This window comes from Falco punctatus (assembly GCF_963210335.1).
Source record: "Falco punctatus genome assembly, chromosome: 7".
NCBI classification, from domain to species: Eukaryota; Metazoa; Chordata; class Aves; order Falconiformes; family Falconidae; genus Falco; species Falco punctatus.
This window is the reverse complement of record NC_137587.1, coordinates 25,092,630-25,115,081: the sequence shown is the minus strand read 5'-3', so window position 1 is coordinate 25,115,081 and position 22,452 is coordinate 25,092,630. Positions and strand designations below refer to the sequence as shown.

The window sequence follows — 22,452 nt, the reverse complement described above, 5'->3', positions numbered from 1 at the left end:
GAAGTGAATTATTTGTGGCAAGTTTTTTCACTCTGAATGTCAGTTGGTTCTGCATACAACTATGTTCTGCAAGAATTTTTCTTTTCCTTCATCTGATAAAATAGTCTTCCACAGCTGTTCAATCAGGGATTTACACTGCAAGCCAGAAAAGCACATCAGCACATTTAGAGACAATTTGTTTTGTGGCTGTCAACGGAAATGACATGTACACATGTAAATTAAATGCCTGTATTTCCAGATCAGAGCCTTAAGAACAACATACAGAAAAGCCTGTACTCCGTGACTATGCGTTTATTTGACTTAGTCCTTTGAACACCCAGGTATTTCCCTCCCCGCCCCGAGAGCAAGTGTAAGGCCAAACTTAGAGTACATACTGAAGAAGAGTTCCTTCCTGTTTGCTAATTCTGCTTATGAAGGATAAAAATTTTTAAATTGTGTGGGTGATAGAGTTTGAAATCCTCTGGCTTCCAATGAGAAAAATTACCAGAAGGACTGCCTGAGTTTTAGCTCTCCTACTGCCTCCAAGGAGTCCACTGAGGCAAGCAATATGCTTATTTAGCTCCTGGGGAAAGCTGGCCAGCTGAGAACAGGATCCCAGATCTGAGCATGGAGGCATCTAAAGCAGCCAGCAGAAAGGGGCAATGCCTTAAGATTTGCCTGCCCTATGGTAGCAGACAGTACTGTCAAGAAAAATCCAGGCACAGAGCTGCTGCTCCCTCTTCTTCTTCCTCAGCTGTTTTCTCCTGGACCCAGCACAGTTGAGACCATGTGCTGAGACAAGTCCCATATTCCTTTCTCTCACGCTCCAGAAAGACGCTGACCCAGCATTTAAAATGTCTTTATTTTGGATTTAGGAGATTAGAGATGCACACTGGGGAGATAACAGAAATCCTTTTGAGGATCTGTTTGAAAACAGGACTAAGCTCAAGGCAGTGATGAAGGAAAGCATCTTATCTGAGGTGTCCCCTTCCTCGCAAAGAATCTTATAGGACCTATACTTGGTAAGGGAAACATGCCTCAGATTCAAATGTAATGAAACTTGGAAAAAGGAAATGTTGTGACCTGGTTGAAGATCTTTCCGCTTTCCCATTGAACCATGATTTAATCCTTTCCAACTTTCACTTAGAGATTTCCAGCAAAGTTGTTAGCAGTTATGCCTGAGTAAGCAGTCTGTGTGAGTGTATATCCAGATCTTTCTTTCAGCTCTTCCTTCCCAGCATTCTTCAACACTGTATGCAGATTGCTGAGTTTTCTAAAAGCATAGAAATAATTGCCTTGTGCCACATATGCTTATAATCCCTGATTTAAGGTTTCTTCACAGGAACAAATTTTTTAACCTGTCAAGGAAAATAAATAAATAAAGCTGTTAATGAACACCTGGCAAGCACCTGGTGAAAGCTGATGCATCAAAAATAGCCATTTATTGATATTCGATTAAATGAAACAAAAGAACGTACTCTCCTGTTACAGTGCATTATTTCATAAGATTTAGTTCTATCCAAATGTATATAATGAAGTAAATTATAAACCCTGTTAATAGACCCAACTTTCCAGCTTCCACAGAAAATAGCTCAGTTCATTCTTTTTGTGCATTTTGTCATTTGAAAAAGGAGAGAACTTCAAAAAGCTATGGTTTGTCTTGCAGAATAAATCCCACTCTTAAGATTTAAGGGGATTGTGTCATTCCCTAGCATTTCATCACCTTTAACATATCCTGAAAACGTTTCTCGGCACTTTTCTAACCCTTATTTTTCCTAATCAGGGAAATGCTTCTGCTGAGAATTATAAACTCTCCTGCTGAGAATGTGATCGTACACAATGGTGCTAAGCAACTGAATGCATGCAGAAGTGGTCAAGGCAGCATGTAATTGGAAGTGCATGCATCTCCTTACAAGATTTTGCTGCAAGGTACAGTTCTTTAAATTTTTCTGGCACTTAAGATGTCCATTTATAATAACAAGCTTTTTATAATATGAAATCATTCAATTCTTCCTAAGATTTACTGCGAAAGCTTTAGGGTGCAGCTAATGAGCTGCTCCTGGCCCCAAAATCACATTTTTAATTAGTTGACTGAACTAAGATATTCACATTGTTGTTTCTCATCTTTTGTGCTGCCTATTTGCTGCAAGAAACAAAGTGTTCTCTTGGGTCCAACAAAGCCTGCGTACCCTGCTGCTTGCTGTCACCAGGCCTAGCTGTGAAGAGGTTAAATATGTTCCTCGTTAGGCCAGTTCGGTGCCTACCAACTTCTGCATCTTTTCATATGTGAAGAGAAGTGTGTAGCCATTTCCTGGAATGCTTCCTGTCCCATCCTGTGCCCCCTGGGAGGGTTTGAAGTGACATGTTCCGCAGCAGCACATGGCGCAGAGGCAGACCGCATTCACACCCAGAAAAAAGCATCAGATCCACAGGTGTTCATAGCCACACAGGGGTCAGCCCTGTCTGGTCTTGCCAGTCAACTAACTTCACTGTCTTCTGCTTAGAAAAGAAGTGAACCATGGAGTTAAAGACCTTTTACAGATTATAATCTGCCCCCAGGCACAGAGCCTAAGAATTGTGAAATCAAGTCTCAGCATCCTTGGGTCTCAGCAGCCTTGAAGAAACATAGAGGAGGAAATCAAGCATTTCAGTGATGTCATTTGTACCCCACGATGGATGGTGGATATAAAATCAGAGGCTTCAGCAAAACTGTACACAATTAGATGCATGAGAGTCACGGGTATTATGTGTATTTGACATGCAGCACACAGCATCCATGGGCACTGTAAAGGGTGTCATATTTCAAATATCCTATTCAGATTCTCTAATAGGCCCATTTTCATAACAAAACTCTGCCTAATAGGCATTTCCCTCCCCCCCCCCCCCCCCCACTCTCTTAGTAGTATGAAGAATTATAGTGCAACTGTGAAAGAATATTGCATTTTTGCATATTTTGGTCAAAGTAATAAACTAAATCAATTATTCCAAAATGTTCTGAGCAGAACCTAATTTTATTACCCACTTGTCAAGTACATCAATCAGATGTGATATTTTTTGGAACTTATTTTCCTTTCTGGTTAGCTATTTTGCAATTACCCATACTTTAAAGAACACATTTCTGTACTGAAGAATGGTTATGTGTGCTAGTGGCTAATGTGTTTCTGTCAGCAAAGAGGAATTATTTTATTTTGGCCTGTTATTCTAATTTAACATACAAATTCCTTAGGTTTTAGCATATTTTGTAAAGAAAGGACACATGGCGATTTGCTGTACTAAGGCTTGTGCTGTTATGCCAAGCTAGGCTGGATTTGTTTCCTTGTACTTTTTAAGACTCAGACTTGTCTCAGAGACATTTCTAAAGCAGAAAACCACAATGGACGCTTCATTATATTGCCATATGAAATTTAAATAAAATTGAAATGCATAGCTCAAGCAAGACGTCTAAATATATAAATAAATCAATAAATCATATTTCTCCTCTAAGTATACTAATTACTTAAGACCTTTTCTATCATAGGAAACAAATCCATTGCTCCTCTTATGGGTACATGACTTACAAAATTTTTAATGAATAACATAGGCTTTTAATGCTAGGTCCTTCAGAAAGCCACTCTAATTGAAGTCAGCAGTGGCAGTAAACTGCTTTCATCTAATAAACATTGAGAACTTGGAGATGGCTTTTATTTCCCTGCTTCCCTCTTCTCCTAGGATTTCTGATAGGCAAGCTTTTACTTCACAGAGATTGACACAATTGGCAGAAAAGACCAGGTTTTGACTAAGCCGTAGAGACCTGTGCAATATCTCCAGATTAATGGTAAAAATCCATATGAATACCTCAGTTTCAGAATCCTTATCTTGGGATGAGTGTCACATGTCTCGGTCTTTGCCATCTTCAGAGAAAATAGGATATGTAATATTAAAAATGGCAGGCCGGCTCGGAATCTTGGATGAATAACAAATAAAAACCAACCTACATTTCCATGAATGTTCTCTGATCATCACTTTACAATATTCCTGTGGAAGTTGCACTGATACACAGCAAGATTGAGTCTCGTAAATCATGTAACTGTTGGGCTGATGCTGATCAGAATAAGCAAAACTGAAAGCTGCACTCCTGCCACTGTTCTGCAGCACCTCTGGGTGCCTCTCGGAAGAAGGGAACTTGCTGCAGCTGTGAGGAGCAGATAGCCTGGCACTTGGTACTCCCCCCCACCCTCCCGCCCCAGCTGACAGTACCTGTAATACTGCACAAAAAGCCTGATATCTCACAACGAGTTCTAGGAATACCGGTTCTAGATCTGACTGCGGGGGAGCTGAATCAATTAGCATGCAGAGAAACCCTTGCTGTTGACAAACTGTCGTCAGTGCTTAGGCTGACTTGGGCTCTTTCCCACCACCCAGAACAAACATGCAGGGTGCAGTGCTGAGCAGTGCACAAAGATACCAGACACCCAAATTCCTGGATGTACAAGTTGAGGGTTTGAGTTCTGTCTGATTCACAACAGAGTTTTTCTTTCAGGCAGTATCATACGCCAGAGTACTGCAGTCAGAAATTTCCTAAGGCAGCTTGGGATGCAGATTAGCTTTTAGAAAAGTAATGCAGTGACTGATCAAAATGTGTGAGCTGACTGTGCAGTGAAATAATGGAACATCCTTAGCGTCATCCAGTATGGGGACATGTGCCCTGTGCAGCTGTTATACTTTCACTCTCCCTTTCTCACCTTTTCTTCCTTATGTTGACTTTTCAGGCTCTTACAGCTTCTTGAGGGTGGTATGACCCAACACAGCACCTCAGAAGTGGCAGCTAACCACCATGTAGAGTGCCTGTATGAGAAAAGAAAGCTGGGAGCAGACCATGGATTTACTTGGGATAATGCTGAAAACGGTTATTCACAAGAAGGGCTGTGCTTAGAAGTGACATAATGAACAGAGACGGATGCCTGACTCTCAAAAATGCATATTGTTTTTTACTGTGATATTGTCTAGTGTAATAAATGACTTTGTATGAGTTGTTCTGCTGCTAATGAAACCTTGTGGGGCTAACCCAAATAAATAGAATCCTCCTTAGAAAAACAGCCACCACCAAATCACAGCAAATGTTCCCATCTGGTTTTAGTAAACCTTAACTCTTTGAGCTGTCCTTTATCAAATGTAGCTTGTGGTCTCTTGCCTCGAGTCTAGCTAGCATCTGTACTGGAGGACTATCATTTGCTCTGAAAAGGTTTGTGCAGGGATATAATAGTGGAGTCTGAACTTTTCATCACAGGGATTCTGTTCCTGATCAGGCCTAAATAAGTCAGGAAAGAATGTTAATCCAGCTCAGGAGGCTGGAAGGTGATCTTGGTGATCTAGTCTGATAGATACATGTACATCACTGCAGTAGCAGTATCTGATACTCCTTACAGGAGCAAAGCCAAGAACTGGATGGACCTTGTCTATCTGTTTATTTAGATTTTTGTTTCTGCTACATGGATTCGTGTCTGCCTGTCTTATTCTTAGGATTCATTCAGGGATAGCTCTTCCTTTCCATCCAATTTAGAGACAGAGTCAAGGCACAGACACATTTGCGTCAAAGCAGGAAGTGAAGTTTACCCTGGTGCTCCCATGGTATAGCTTGAAAAGCCTTCTACCTCTAGTTACAAATACATCTTTATGTAAATAAAATGATCATATTCACAGTTATTTATCTAGCTATGTAGTCACAGAAGAGGAATAAGAACCAAAACGATAACCCAGGGGAAAAAAATTACCTCTTTTGTATTACTAAAGGACAAATTGGATTGTTAATCTGATACATATAACTTTTAGTTCAACAGAAGCAAGCAAGTCAAAAAGTTGACATTTTGTGTGCCTGCTGCTTTCATAAAGCTGTACAGTTACATTTGCATCAGATAAAGCTTCACATCTTTCCCTTTGGTAGGAACTGGAGGTACAAACCAAATGAAATGCATCTATCTGAACATCCAACATTTCAAGTGCTAAGTGAAAAATAGAAGCTCCCTATCCCCACCTGTTCCGCTTGCCTTAACTTTCTTTTGTTGTTGTCTATCTTTCTTTCAGCTCTCTTTAATTCATAGACTCTGGTATGAAAGGTTCCTGCGAAATTCATCAGCTTTGAGTTATCTGTGCTCTTGATGGTTTTCAACTTTCCTGATACCCACCTTCATGTATACGGATTTAAAGGATTTAAAAGCACTTTACAGCCTATCAGCTAAATCCTAGATGATAGATATCTTTCATCCTGGGAGGGCATCTCATCATTCGATTTGTATCCCTGCACATGACCTAGAGAGAATGCTGCCGCTGTCGGGGCTGGGGTGGGGGGGGTGGGGAGGGCAGGAAATCCACGCGCTTTCTATTCACATCCATTGTTAGCTGCAGAGCTGCTGCTTTGCAGCAAAAAAAATAGTAACTGTCCTGAGAATGCATTTTAGCAGCTGTCATTCTCAGAGCCTTCCTCATACATAAGCCATGCTGTTCATTCGTGTTTTGCTGCCCTTTCTTTCCTTTCATTCTATGCAAAGAAATAAGTTGTCCCTTTTTGTACAAGCATGATTTAACATGTCCATTTCTTGTGCTGTGGGGGATACCAGGGAGAAAGGAGGTAGAAAAAGCCAGAATTTTTTTAAGGCCAGGACCTGACAGTATATCCTATTACAAGTATATGCAACTGTTTGGGCATACATGCTGAAACCTGCACGTGTGGTGGAGCTTAGGTTCCAGATGATCCATCTTTCTTACACAAATCTTGATCTGAAACAGGTGCAAAGACATTTTGCTATAAGTAACTATCCACATACAACACAAGCAGAATTGCTTTGTTTTAATGCAGTTACAATTACTTTAATAGGAGAAAATTATTCCATTGTATTCCATGTCCACATACTTGGAAAACCACAAAATAATATTTTAGATTCCTGCAAAAGCTTTGAAATAATAACTTCAGTGTAAAAAAAAAACCAGATAAACCTCATTGTCTAGGAATTTCTCTGCCAAAAGGCCCTACTAAACAATAATCATTGGAGCCAGCTGAGACTGGGGCTGTGAAACACCTCTGTACTTTTTAAGATATAATGTTGCTTCAGGAGTATCTTAATTTTCACTCCAAATCTTGGCAGATCAATTTCATCTTCCATCCTCCCTAAGGGAGGGCTGAAGTTTGCTTCCAAAGAGATCTTGGAAATGGAGATGGTATCACAGCCTGAAGTCTGTGGAATGGGTTTTGATTCACATTTTATGAACACATGAATATAGAAACTTTACTGAGACAAACTGAACCTGACTAAGCTATTCATAGATGCTGTCACAAATCCTAACATGAACTTCAGAAGATGATGTTTCTGGTGCCTTGTAAAGCTGTCCAAGTAAACCATTTGCTGAGAGGTGATTCTTCAGAGAACCACAAATACATATAGGTGGTGCTGTGGCCTCTTTATTTCTGATGTTGTGTACTTACAGTGACATTTCTGTTATGATTTGAAGTGCTGTTGTCAAATCAGTGAATTAATAGAAAGAACAGCTCTGTGCTACATTGCTCACAGTTACTGATGGTCTCGCTGACAGCCATCTGTCAGGTTTTGATACTGAAACCGAAAAATGAGCCTTAGAATTACATAATAGTTACTGCTCCTTCAAAGTGCACTTTTGTGACTTGGAGTATTCCAGCAAGGTGGGGGTAGCAGGAGGGAAAGGGAACAGGAACAGCTGAAGTGAAAAGCTCAGCTGAAAAGACAGGCTGGATTTTTCTTGGAATACATCATTTTGAGTCCACGGTTGAACTGGCAAACACCAGAGTCCCAGACCATATCACCCTGGTAAATAGCAAGCAGCCCCAAAATGAGATCTGGGAAGCAGGGAAATGGAAGCTGGAAGATGAGGGGTATTTATGGGTGGAGGCAAAAAATGGTCTTCGTGGAGAGCTTTGGCTGTATTATTATGAAACACATTCTTTATCTGCTGCAAAATAGGTCTGGTTGGTGAAGGGGTGCTCAATTAGAACCATAGAATCATTTAGGTTGAAAAACACCTTTAAGACCATAGGGTCCAACCATTAGCTTACCTCCCCAGGTGGAAATGACAGGGCAGAAATTTAGTCTGCAAAGTGCTGGGATGACTGTTGGGTGATGTGAAGGTGAGGAAGGGCAGCACTGGTGGGAGTAAGCCTTGTGAATCAGAAATCCGTAAGAAACAGAAAACAGTTAGGACTGCGGAGAGGCTTGAAGGGCAGAGCCGTGTGGATTCAGCCTTCTGGGGACAGGATGATCCAATTTTTCAGACTTCTAGAGCTGAAAGCCTACAGGAGAAACCTGTGAGGTGTTACCCGTAAAAATGAGAGCAGAAACTAGCTAGTTCTGGCTAAGGAGGTTGCCAGCAAATGTGGGAGAGTTTTTTTTCAGTAGGCTATCTGATTTGTGTTCTGGGAGGGGGGTAATTCTTGTTAGCTCTGCATTTGCTTTTCTTCTGGGCAGGCAGTGAGAGGAGGGTATATGCACCGCTGAGCTCTCAGCCTAATTGAGAAAGAGCTACTTACAAGGTCTGTTTTCTATTCTTAACTCCTTGTAAATATATCTTTTGTCTTCTCTCAAACTAATCAGATATCCCCTCTAACATATGACTAATCTCATCTTACTCTTATTTTTTCTCCTGGAGTCAATTCAGTCCTCCATCTTTGCTGTACTACCCGTTCTGGGTTTTCCTCATTTAAAAAGACTTTTATAAATGTACTATCTCTTTTTTCTTTTTACTTTCTTTTTTTTTTACTCTTCTTTCTGTTTCTCTTTTTTATTCCTGAAGTTATGTTTCTAATATTCTGACTTGCCCAGTAAAGGCAAGGATGAGCTGACAAGGGTAGAAAGCTGCGACTGTCAGTGTTCCTGGTCCTGGTCTCAAGATCTAATGCAAGATCAAAATAGCTGCTTCATCCCTGCCTCTCCACTGGGGGAGGGAGAGGGGAGGGGGGAGAGAGAGACTTGTAATGCTGACTAGTCATGCACTGGAGTCTAGGTAGGGGCTGGTAGAGAAAGATGTTGGAAATTTGATGCACTAACTTTAGTGCCCTGAAGCCTGCTAATAAATATCATTAGCGTAACATAACTGGTGCTTCTCTACTGGAAAGAATAGCTTCAGTCCTTCCCATAAATCTTGCTCTATATTCCACCAGCAATTTGAGTCTGTTGTAGTCTAGAAATAGCAGGTATCTGAAGCTGGCTTATCAGCATAATGCTATGACACACTCCTACCCAGATTGGCTCTGCCTGCAGGGTTTCACAATTTAAAATCCATCCCTATTTTATAAAGAAAGAACTGCTTATTTTGACTAGGAAATAAAAATGTGAATAACAATTGTCTATTATGGCTAGGAGCTAAAGAATGGCATAGGCCGGGTTTGTGTCCCACCAGGAGGAAGAACTAGCATTAATTCACTGTCTTGGTGACTTTCCTCCAGACAGAAGGTTGAGCAAAGGGTGCTGTAGCAACCAGGAGTAGAGAATGAAAACCGTGGCTTTGCAGTCTGATAGCAATCCCATCAAATAATTTAAACTGCAGAATTGAATGATCTGGTATTACTTTTAGCTGGAGGAAAAGTACTTTGACTTATAACCTTCAGAAGGGCAGGGAAACATTAGGAAAAAAATAGGGAAATATATTCTCTGCTTATCTTTACCAGTCCACAGTTACTATTTCTCAAAATGGGTGTGCAATGTACATATCAAACAATGATCCTTGAGTGCCTGAGTCTGCAGGCATACCTAGAAATCAGATCCATGATTTACATATGCCAATTTGTAAGACTTCATTTGTCAACCAGCCCAGGATGGAGCACCTAAGCCAGTACTCGAAAACAAACCAACCAAACTATACAACATCACAAGCTGTTTCTGGTAGCCTCAGCAGGACTTGGAAAGTCTCAAGATTTGAGACGACTACATTATTCAATTAAAATTATCAAACTTTGACCTTGGTATTACACTAATAACTTCAGACTTTTCTGCTTTCTTTGACTGCTAGAATAGTCTGCAGCTAAACCGCTGTAAACAAATAAGAAAGTGGAGACTCGTGCCTGCCTTTGTTTAAAAGAGGAAAGGAAATGAGAGCACTTACTGAGATACAGTTTTGAGATTCGCAAAGCATATCTTGTGTCAAAGGGAGAGGGGGAAGATTGAGGAAAATATATTTCTATTTATTAAATTGTTTTACTGGACACATCAGGGAGCCATTGAGTATTTGCATTAGCCTATTTAAAAGGACTTGGACTAAAACTCTTCCTGCCATAACAATACAAAGCAAAAATCACCAGAAATAATTCTACAATGTGTGTTAAATTACCTAGAAACTCTTCTGCAGATACACCATTAAAAACTTTTACTGTCTGCACGTAGACCACAGCTATATGCTAGGTAGACTGTGCCAGCAGACTGAGAAAACAGTCCCCTAAAACCAACAGATTAGATCTGCTCTTTTTACTTCAAAAACATATTCTGGATCTAGGAAGTAAAACCATACCTCTTTCACTGAAGCTAGTGTCAAAAGCATGTAACCTGTCTATAATAGTAAACCAATAAATAACAGCAAAACAATGTCTGATAACATAGCTGCAGGCAGTCCAGCCTGTGGCACAACCATTTGTACTCAGGAAGGCCTCTTATACTTTTGTTGTGTGAAAACAGAAAATATCCTTTTGCTGATAAACACCTGTTCATAGCAGTAATTGCGTAATGCAGCTTTCTCATTCAAACACATTACTATGTAGAGCTTACGTATGATTTAGAACTGGGGTGATCTTTTACAAAAACTAAAAAGTACCTTTTGCTGTCTAACATTAAGCATACATGTAGGCAACGTGTGAAATACAGAGCTCAAGTGAAACAATAGCATCAGAAGAATGCAGCTTGAATGTGTGCCATTCACATGCATAGGACCTGAGACAGTAACTGCACCTGCCAGACTCTCAAATCCATCCTGAACACTTCAAGGGTAACTCCAAGACTTGCAAGATAACCAACATCCATTACCAATGGTCTTTGCTTTTGGTATACCAGGGAAACTCTCCCTTTTCTTCTCCCCTCCCTCCTGTTAACCAACATATGCTAGGTAATGGCAGGGAAGAAGCATACAGTTAATCAATACCAATATGAGTAGGTATTAGCCCTGATACTACTGGTTTTCTAAAGGTGTATTATTTCTCTGTACCATTTTTAGTTTTAAAATGCATGTACACAGAAGTGATAATAGAAATTTAATAGCATAGATTAGTTTAATGATACAGTATTCTTCCCTAAGGGATGATATTCCTCTGTATCACCATGAAAGAAAACCAACACTTCAGTGCACAAGCATATAGCTGGCATAAATATAGGCAACTGTTTGTGCATATTTGCAAAAGACTCACTGAAAAGCCACATGAAGGAGTCAAAATCCGACTGTTGTTCTACAAGCTAAGGACTAATACTTGACTCTTCAAAGCTATTTCAGTGCTTAATTCCCACTGAGATCAAGAGTGATGTTTCCGTTGTGTTTCCAAGTGCATTGTCAACAAAGAGATGAATAGAGACAGGTCTAAAAATTTTTGCAACAGCCTTCAGGTTATGGTTTCTAAAACAAGACATACAGAGATGAAATGGAAAGTAAAACCTGAATTCTGCTTTCTTAAATGTAGAGGAAAGACTTTTTCCACCATGTAGACATAGGTAAGTGTGCTTTTACCAGAGTGTGGATAGAGTTGATTGGGTGTCATGGTTTGGCTCCAGCCAGCAACTAAGAAGCATGCAGCCGCTTGCCCACACTCCCCCTCCCCTGGTGAGATGGGGAGGAGAATCAGGGAAAAAGCAAAATTCATGGATTGAGATAAGAACAATTCAATAATGGAAATAAAATGAAATATTATAACAACAACAACAACTATAATGAAAAGGAGAGAGAGGGAGAGAGGAATAAAATCCAAAAGAAAAAAAAAAAAAAAAAACACAAGCCACAAGTGATGCGCAACACAACTGCTCACCATCTGCTGACTGATGCCCAGCCAGTCGCCGAGCAGCAATCAGCCAACTCCCTGCAGTTTACATACTCAACATGATGTCCTGTGGTATGGCATACGCCTTTGGTTGGCTTGGTTCAGCTGTCCTGGCTGTGTCCCCTCCCAGTTTCTTGTGCCCCTCCAGCCCTCTCGCTGGCACAACCTGAGAAACTGAAAAGTTCCTGACTTAGTATAAACGTTACTCAGCAACAACTGAAAAATAAGTGTGCTATCAATATTATTCACATACTAAATCCGAAACACAGCACTACACCAGCTACTGAAAAGAATATTAACTCTATCCCGTCCAAAGCCAGGACACTGAGGAAGCTGGTTCTTGGGTAGCTTTGCTGCCGTAGCTCACCTTTGTGACTCGTGATGGTGGTCTGCTATGCTTTGCTCCGCTCCTCAGGGTTCCTGTCACACCTGGAGTCCTGGGTCCAGTTCTGGGCTCCAAAGTACAAGACAGATATGGACTTACTGAAGTGACTTCAATGCAGCCACAGAGATGAGTAAGGAACTAGAACACCTTTCATATAAGAAAAGGATGTGTGCTGAGACTATTCAGTCTGCAGAAGACAAGGTTCTGGGGGATCTTTTCAATGTGTCTAAATATGTGAAAGGGGGGAAGAAAGGCAAGGGAGCCAGATGATATTGCCCAGTGACAGGACAAGAGGCAACGGAACAGATTAAAAAGAAGGAAATACGTCTGAAAACAATAAAACACTTTTTTACTGTGAGAGTGGTCAAACACTGGGTCAAGTTGCCCTGAGAATCTGTGGCACCTCCATCCTTGGACACATTCAAAACCCAAGTGGATGCTGCCCTGAGTAACTTGCTATAGCTGACCCTGCTTGAGCAGGAGGGTTTGACTAGGTGGTCTCGAGAGGTCCTTTCCAACCTAAATGATTCTGTGATTCTGAAAATATAATACTATACATCTATATGTACATATCGCTAAAGAAGAGAGGTGTAAATTTGCATGTTACTGGTACTGAATTGATGCCACTGGAATATTCCCTTTCACAAAAAGCTCAGATAATTTCAGGATCTAAATCTTGTGGCCTCCCATAGTCCTCACTATGTGATATTCAAAGAACAAAACACACTCCTGAACTCAGCCTTTGCCAATCTGAAGACTTGCAGAACCTTGTTTTTCCAGAGAAAATACCTACTCGTACTTTATCCTTCCAGAGAGAGGAAGGAAGGGAAGGGAAGAGCTGTGTATGAGTGACAGTAATCAGATCATGTACTATATTATGTTGTGACTTGATTGTGTACTACAGCATGTGAGTCAACCCCTGCCACAGGATGAGGAATCACATAAGAGGACACAATCTAGGTAATTTTTACTCCAGATGACAGCATGCATGTATACATACACAATAGTTGCATGCTATTTTTGTGCAGTTCTGGAGAGGGGTGGGCTCAAGGGTTGTAACTATCTGAATCTGATCCTGTGGGCCTGAACGGTTTTAACGGAAAATCTGTTGTTCAAAAGCCAAACAGAATAGTAAGTAAAAGGTTTCCCACGTTGCAGCTATTGGTTGAAGACATACATCAAAGAAGAGCAGAGATGCAATCGTGCAGCAAGCTATTTTAAAAACTTTAATGAACCATTTAAAATAAACTCATTGTGAGGTAATTTAACAACACCACTTTTTACAATTAAATATACTATTTTAGCATGCAAATGCAGCACATTAATCCCATGTCAGGATAGAAAATGAACTGAAAATGAAGGGATTCTGATACATGAAAGTCATCTCAGTAATTTCTCATCACTTCATGGTGCTCTTAAGCAGCATAATGAAAGAATGAATTGATTTAAACAACATTTTGTTGGAGCAATGGGGTTTGTGGAATTAAATTAACTTGACGGTTTTCTGTAAGAGCAGGCCTGCAATCACATTATGTTACTCTTGAAATTAATTTATTTTCCTCTCCAGAGTTATTTTTGTTTTGGTTTGGGGTTGATATTTTCTTTCCTACTTATTTCTGTAACATCCACTAAGGACTTCTGTGTTCGTTTTCCACATTCATCACTTCGCTAAAATGAATAAAAAATGCTTACTCAGATTCTCATTATCAGGTTCCTGAAGGCAGGAATCAGCAGTAATTCTTCAGGTTTATTTCTTAAAAATAATGTAATATTCCTTTTTCTTTGTTTTAAACCCTTCTCTTCTTTTCTCTGTTAAGGAGTATGGTGGAATAGAAAAATATTAACCAGGAAAAGATAGATTCAAATTATCCAGGACTATCAATGCAAACATGCTGCAATGTAGTGTTTTAGTGAAGCAAGACAAAGCACCTTTCAATCCGTCTAATTTAGTCGCAGCTGTGGGCAGTCATGATAAATGTTGCAGCATTTGTAAAAGTAAATACCTAGGTTAGGTAGGACTCCTGTATTTGTCTAGGCATGACTTTGGCTCTATAAAACATCAGCAGTGTTTAGACAGAGAATGTGATCTTCAGACTCATAAAAGCCAGATCATAACTGTGTTATTTCCATTGCTAGTACTCAGCTAGTGTATCACTTGATATTATAACCTAGGCTGCACACTGCCCTTTGCACTCCAATCAGGAAAGAACTCCCATTGGCACAAATAGGAGACCTCATTCAGGTCATGACATTTTTTTTGCCATGATGACCTAGTCATCCTTTTCCTGCTGATGTACTTGAAGAAGCCCTGCTCATTGCCTTAACCTCCCTCAGCAGATTTAATTCCAAACAGACTTTAGCCTTACTCATCGCCTACCTGCACGTTCTGACCACATCCCTATATTCCTCCCAGGTGGCCTGTCCCTTTTTCCACATCCTTTATACTTCCTTCTTCTGTTTCAGGTTTGCCAGAAGCTCCTTGCTCACCCATGCAGGCCTCCTGCCCTCTTTGCTTGATTTCTTACTCATGAAGATGCACCTATCTTGAGCTTGGAGGAAGTGATGCTGGAGTATTAGCCAGCCCTCTTGGACCACCCTACCTACTAGAGCCCTAACCCATGGGATTCCTCCAAGCAGGTCCTTCAAAAGGCCAGAGTTAGATCTCCTGAAGCCCAGGGTTACATAAATACCTGCTGTGGCTCTTTTTCTTGTTGTAAAAAAAAAAAAAAACCACAACACTAACTTAAATGGTTGATTGTTACAGTGATTGCCAGGTATCTGGCCTTTCACTGAGACTTGAAGATTTAGTATTTCAAACGTTTTGAGAAAAGCAGATTTAACACTTAGGATGACAATGTCATACCTATAGTGTTGTTTCCTTAGCTTGATATCAAGGGTTGGTTCCTACTGAGTTTCTTCAGTAATCACAGAAGCAGATACAGGAATACAGCATTATGCTCTGCTGACTCAGAGCAATGGGAGTTAGTTACTTTAACACATTTTTCTCAAGGCTCACTCACTTTGTGTCACTTTGTTCCCAAGAAAAGTCCAGCACATGTTTCACTTGTCTCCAGTTCACTGTGCCCTGGGGAAGGGGGTGCTGCCAGACCCAAGGTAAAGAAACTCTGTTTGTTCTGGCACATACCAGGCTCTGGGCTCTCACCAATTGCATTTCTCTGGTTTGGTCAGCTGCCACAACTTCTGAAGTGCCAGCTTTTGTTACTGCAACTACTGTGACAAAAAAATGAATCAACATATCCAGAGACAGAGAGTTTGACCATCCTGTCACAGCCTTAAAACCTCTCCAGGGCTCCCAGAGCAGCACTCAGAGCTGCAGTTTCCTTCCATGCTTACCTTTTCAAATACCACAGTTCTTGTTTTTCTTGCTTTCTTGGTGCAGTATGGATCCCTTGTTCTCATCTGTGTAACAGAATTACAGGAATAGGGTGAGAGGCTCAAAATGTTTTTCAAGCACTACCAAAGACCTCTTCCTTGTGAGGAGATGCTAATGCCAAGGGGGAAATGATAAACTATACATTAATGTACATTAGTTCCTTTTTAAGCACACCAAGGCAATTAATTAAGTGGTGGACACTTTTTTCTCCTATTTTCTACCTGTTTTCTATATACTAGAAGTATTAGGAATAGTCCTTTTCAGAATGCTTCCAACACGTTGATCAACTTTGCACATGGATAGCGAGCAGCTCAGCTGCCTATGTTTCTTTGCCATTCACCTTTTTCAACACTTCATATCTCTGCAAGAAGAGAATACAAGACTTTCATCTCTCTGAGCTATGGAGGATGCCCAGTTTCCTTGCAGACAAGCTTTCTTTGTCAGGAATGGTCTCTGGAATTAATCTGAATAGCCTAAGTAGGATGCAAGAAAAGACCAGATGCTAAAACCTCCTAAATTGCAAAGTTCTGTTTCATAGTATCACACTAAAAGCAAACCAACATGAATAAAAACCTCAAACTTTTTTAATGCATCAGCAGAGTTGTGTATTTTTAGCATCTATTCAGGTCTTTCTGCAGCCTTGCTTCAGATATAACATGATATATTTATACAAATAAAGTTATTTACAAAGAAAAACCTTAATTCAATGCCAGTGATTTGTTTTTTTTTTTTTTCCTGTGGATTCCATGCTCACATATTTTAACAGGATTTTACTGAAGTACAGGAGGCCAAGTGAGTTGCTGAAGTCATGCAAGGGGTCAGCGGCTCTTCCCAAGGTTAGAGTTGAGGGCATTCCTGTAGTTTGCACGTCAGGGACAATTATGTTTTCACTAAGCTAATGAGTTGCAATTGTTTAAGCCATATTCTACCAACAGTTATACATTTATGACTTTCACTAGGCACAATGCAAGTTGAATTTATGTGTCCAAAGACAGAATATGGCTTGTGATTCATATGCATCAGATTTAATCAATAAACTCAACAGACCAAGCTTTTTTCATAGTTTTACTCTTTCAACTTTTGCATAGTTACACCAGAGGTAAATCTGTCCCACTGAAAACATCTCATTCAGGTTAAACATTCTGACTGCTGTTCAGCAAAATATTGTAAAACCTGGGTGTTGGTGGAGATGTCACTGGCAATGTAAAGGAACAGTCTAATGAAAGTGACATGTGACAGCCATGCCTTAGACCATAAAGGTTGAACAACCACAGCTGAAACAATGTGTTGACCAATGGCCAACTATACCCTGTAGGTACCAGCTGAAGAAGGAGTACCACTGCCACCTCTCCCATAATCTGTGGAGATTTTCTATTACATGTCTTTGATTCTCTTAGAAGTTGAGATTTTTCATAGTTTAGGCTGTTGTGTGTGGGAAGTGTATGTCCTCTGCTTGATACAGAAAGATGGGACACTGTGTATTATATTTTCCTTTTAAATGTATATACTAATTTGGATATAGCAATGTTAATTTTCAAATGGGTATGCATATCCTAAAATTGAGATTGTATTAACTATTAATAACTATAAATATTAGAAAGCACTGCAATTCTGTATTCCACAAAACTACAGAGTCACCTCCTAGTGTATTGTTAATGTTTAATTAGCTGGTCGTTGGGGTTTTTTAACCCAATTTACAAGGTTTAAGATACTTTTTTTAGTCAATAAATCTATATCAAACGTAATTTTGCAATAAATGAAATATCAGATCCCCTTTTTATGTCCACTGCTGCTGCTTTACTCAGTCCAACATGGCCATAGCAGAGGATATGGACAAGAGTCTGTAATTAGTTAATTTTTTTACCATGTAATAGTGGCACTTAGTTTGGTTTTTGAAAATAATTGCCAGTATATATTCAATTGGGACTTCTGCTTAAAAATTGGTGTTATACCGTGAGTTTTTATTTTTCTAGATAAAGTATCTGTTTTAATGAGTGTTTTGTATCTGCTGGGAAGCAAATGCTAATCAAGTAGGAGCTTTTACGCAGACAGCCTAGGACTGAACAATAACAACAACAAATGCATTGAATGACATTTACCTCATACAGAGGGCTAACATGAGACCTAGGCACAAGTCTTTATAACTGGAGGACAGAAATGGAATTTAAGTGGTCTGCATGACCCTCCTTTAGCAACCCCCTCCACAGAGCTGAATTTCATGCACAGTGAATCTTACCAAACAAATGTCATGCCACAGTACTGATGCAAATGCACAAGTAAAGCCTATTATTTTTGCCAGCATCATCAGTGCTGAAACAAGGCCTAGACCTAATTTTGAAGCCTTGACTGTTAAGCCTAACATGAGCAAGAAGTTTTCTAAGCATGAATTTTGCAATATTCTTCACAGAAATCAAGTAGGATGTGTGGCTGTAGCAGAAGTGTCTATTTTATGGGAATGTCCTAATTTCAAAGGCTTCTCACAGATTCTCATATGAAGTTGTTGAGGGTGTTAAATTAAACCTTTGGGTATTAAGGAGCACCAGCTACAATAAATACAGAGAAACCTAGGATTTTCTGTGCTGGAACAGATCAATGAGCCATTTAATTTGTTATCCTTACTTCAGCAGCGGCTGGCACCGAACATTATACAGAAAACCCTTGCCAAAGCATGTGTGCTGACAAAGTTCTGCTGCATCTTTCCTGAGAAATACAGAGTTGCTAAATGATAGATCAGGCTTCCTTACAAAAATGAAAACTGCATCTTTAAAATCTATTGCTTCCTGAGCTTTTTAGCATAACCAGTTGTGACAAAAATGTAAGTGATTTGCAGCGGAACATTGCAATATCAGAACTCCATATTGATATTGAATGCATACGTAATACTGCTTCTGGTACATCATGATTTTAAATACCAGAGATCTGCCAATGAATATACCAGAGCTATCATGCATGATCCAGACCAGTGGCTTCAATAGCTATAAAACAGGATCCTCTTTGAAAAAACAGATATTTTTCTTGGTTAAATATGTATCAGGTTTTAGGGTTATGACTTTATTTGTTTGTCTTTGAAGGTTTTTTTCAAGGACCCTGAGCTTTTGCATAATTAGGCTGACATCAGTTGGTTTTATTTTATGATTCTTCCAGCTGCCTGTAGTGTGACTAGGCTTGCCTGAAACTAAACACCCAACAAAGCCTGTTGAAACTATCAGGTACTCTACTGGAAAATTCAAATTCTTTTAAAACACTAATTTCCTCCTTATTTAATCTTTCACTGCTAAGGGTTTACAACCGATTTTATGACTTTGGGATGACTAATTTTAATGCAATTATTTCTTTGTTCTTTGATCAACTTTCTTTATTTTCAGTATTGATTTAATTGTACTTTTCTAAAATCATCTGTCATCTTCCCATCTGCATATTCTATTCAAAGTAGCGAAACTTCATCAAGATATTGCCTTGTTGGCTTGATTTATTGCAATGTGCACCTGCAAATCATTAACAGAAGACATAGTGCCTCTCAACAGTTTTAATGTCACCCCAGTTGATCATATGTTCTCTTTTTCATCAATATATCTGTAAGCTCTGAGCATCTGTTATGACAGTACCTTCCCTTTTGGGGAACTCTCAGTAAATGCTATTATTGTCACAAAAGTCTTAATGAGAGGTACAAAGCAAACTAGCAACAGGGGGTAAAATTATGTGAGATGTTTTTAGAGACGGTAGTCTTTTCTGCTTACTCAGTTGCATGCTTTTGCTTTTCCAGATTTGTGGAAGATAAAAGAATAGAAAAATACTAGTAAAGTTGTCTGTAAAATAAGGAGTTTCATTTATGAGATGTCAGATGACAATAACACATTGAGTACATTCTCTTAGAGTTTATGCAAGAGAGAGCTTGAATTGTAACACAAATTCTCACAGCCCCTTGCCCTGCACCCTGTTTGTGTGTCACTGTAGTTTGCTTTCAGACTTTTGCAAAGATCACCTACCCAACAGACTCAGGTGCTTGAGCCATCAGTTAGAGGAAACAGTGTCAAAGCTCCTTCCCTTTGCTTTCCTGTTGCTGAGTTGCACAAGTAGATCCTAATCTTTCATTGTGGACAAAAGTATGAAATAAAGATTCCTTCTTCAAGTAAGTGAAGTGTAGGTGGCTTAGTTGGAGTCCTGGGGAGCCAGGGAATGGTCAAGGACTATACACAATGATGAGTGCTTACATGAATAGAACCAGCTAAAATCAGTGTATCAGGAGTTCTTAATTTTCCTTTGAGGTGTGTTCAATGTGTAGTGATGATAACAATTGGCTTTTCATATTTATATTTTACTGCCAACAAAAATGAAGAGATAGCCATCATGCCTAGATATATGCCAAAATCATGCTGTAATACAGCATACAAGGCTGACAAGTTGAGACATTTGTACTATAAAGCAATGACTATTGTGAAGATATTAATAATGAGATTTTATAAGTACAATATCTTATTTTAAGAAACTACTTCCCCCCCCCCCCCCCAATAAGCTTAAACCAGACTTGTAATGCAAAAAAAAATATAGCAATAAATGTTGGCACAAATAGATCAGGAAAATGTTCTCATAATGATCAAAGCTTGCTGCTTTTCTCCCAATAACCTTTATTAAAATAAATATTATTTACTCCTTACATGACACAAAGTCCATGCCTTTTAACAGAAGGGAATTATATTTGGTGGTACCTAGATACTATGACGATAGGCACACCAGGGAAGCCAGCCTTGTTCTGTCCGATTCCTAGTCACAGCAGTAGTCATAGAAACACAGCACCAAACAGGATGTGAAGTCCATTCTCCTACTCTCACAGGTGATCACAGTATTCAATCCCATTCACTAAACCCTTTTTTAAAAGTGGTTTCGTTTAATGAAGCCAATTAGAAGCAGAGATGGATGGAGAGATTACATAGATAATTGCATATTAACCTCTTTTGGTTTTAGTCTTTTCAATACAAGGAATCTTTTTTTTTTTCCCCCTTTTTGTTTTTTTTTCCTTTTTCCTTTTTTTAACCTAGAATCCCTAACATGCCTCTGCTTCCTCCCTGAGTTGGGTTCCTTTATATAGAAAGAACAGACTGGTAATAAAACCCTGAAATCTTCTGGCGGTGTAATAGCAAGAATGAATGCTTTAGAGGAAAATAATCCCTGTGACATCTTTGCAGCCTAACAAAAAGATTATTTTGTCATTAAGTGATTTTTCTGTGTTTTAGTAACAGCAACCATCAATCACATTCCAGCAGTATAACAGACATTAAGAAAATTGTTTCCTTTTATACCTGTAATTGTGCTTCATTAATGAACAATGAACAGCCTTTTCCATTTTCTCTATAACCTGTATGAATTTCAGTGACACAGAAAATTACATAGGGTAAAGTGCTGATTTGATTTAAAGAGGATTTGTGTTTAGTATTTACAGATTGTCATGGCTAATGTAAAGCAAGCTCTTCACCTTCCTGATGCTGTCAGACTCCCAGGAACGGATTCTTGGTATTTAGTCCTAGGAACAAGGAATCACACATTAATCCAACTGTCTCAGAGTTTGACCTGGCATTTGCTCTCTCAGTGGATTTCAGATAGCTAGATGACAGATTTCTTGTAGCTTACCAGGCTTTTTGTAGGGTGCTTTTGAGGTGCTGCCTGATTTGCCTCTTTCAGACAGACTGGCCATTTCAGAGTTTCTTCGGTGTCTTGCCAGCCGTCTTGGGAAAGTTTTCTCACATCTGTTTTTGGGATGCAGGATTAGCTCCCACAAGAGAAGCAGAAAGTGACACTAGAATGGCAACATAAACATATATTTTGGGCAAGAGGTTTTATTTCACCATTTGTCAGAAAGCAATTATGTGCCCATGTCAACATTTTCATCACTTAATGTCTAAGTTAAGCTGATTTTCAATTCCAAGTGAGTAATTTTCCTTTCAAAATTTATTCATTTGCAGTTATAGGAGCCACAGGCTATTTCTGTAAATCTCTGACCAGAAGCAGGCATCTAATTTTAGTATGGTAGACAATACAGTCTAAGGTAGCTAGAACTCCTCAACACTCCAGGAAATCAGTTTGGAAATGATACTGAAATGTTTTTTAGCACTTGGTCTGTTGAGGAGGAATTCCAGAGAACACACATAGCTTTGGAGGGCTAGATCTAATAGTTCTTCAAAAGGGGAAAAAAGTTTAATCAATTAATCCTCATAATATGAAATGTCCAACTATAAGGATACAGTTTTTTACAACTCTTCTCCCAACTTTTCCTGATTAGTACTTCGTTGTCTCTTGTTTAGCATTTTGTTTTCCTTTAGCTCCTTACATTTAGTCACAGTATGTGGTATACATTATTTTGGTTCTCAGGCTACTTTAAAAATCTGAGCTGCCTTATAATTATCAATTCTGAGCTTAAGAATTATTTTTGTTTACACCATTGCCTATGAGACCAATTTTTCGGACACCATGGCACTCCCTTGCAAACTATATTTCTGTATGTTCTTTAGAAAAATAGTCTGAAGTTGTTTTACTAAAGCAATCATGAAGCAAATATTTCTAAGCATTTCATTAATATGCAGCCTATCAGTAAATAGTTGCCCAGAATGATTTCCTGCCACCTGTGTGGTGGCCACTATGAAATGCATTTTGTGGTCTTAGCCTATCTCACAAAGGAAAATACCCAAATCA

The 22,452-nt window shown here is 39.3% G+C and overlaps 1 long non-coding RNA gene across 1 annotated transcript in view; it reads left to right on the top strand.

The window, feature by feature from the left end:
- Nucleotides 1-308: 308 nt before the first annotated feature.
- LOC308067900 overlaps nt 309-22,452 on the top strand; it is a 46,868-nt gene continuing 24,724 nt past the window's right edge. Inside the window, exons 1-2 of the long non-coding RNA XR_013929781.1 lie at nt 309-1,908; nt 4,728-22,452. The exon at nt 4,728-22,452 is cut by the window's right edge and continues 24,724 nt beyond it. This is a non-coding gene — a long non-coding RNA (uncharacterized lncRNA). The remainder of the gene's footprint in view (nt 1,909-4,727) is intronic.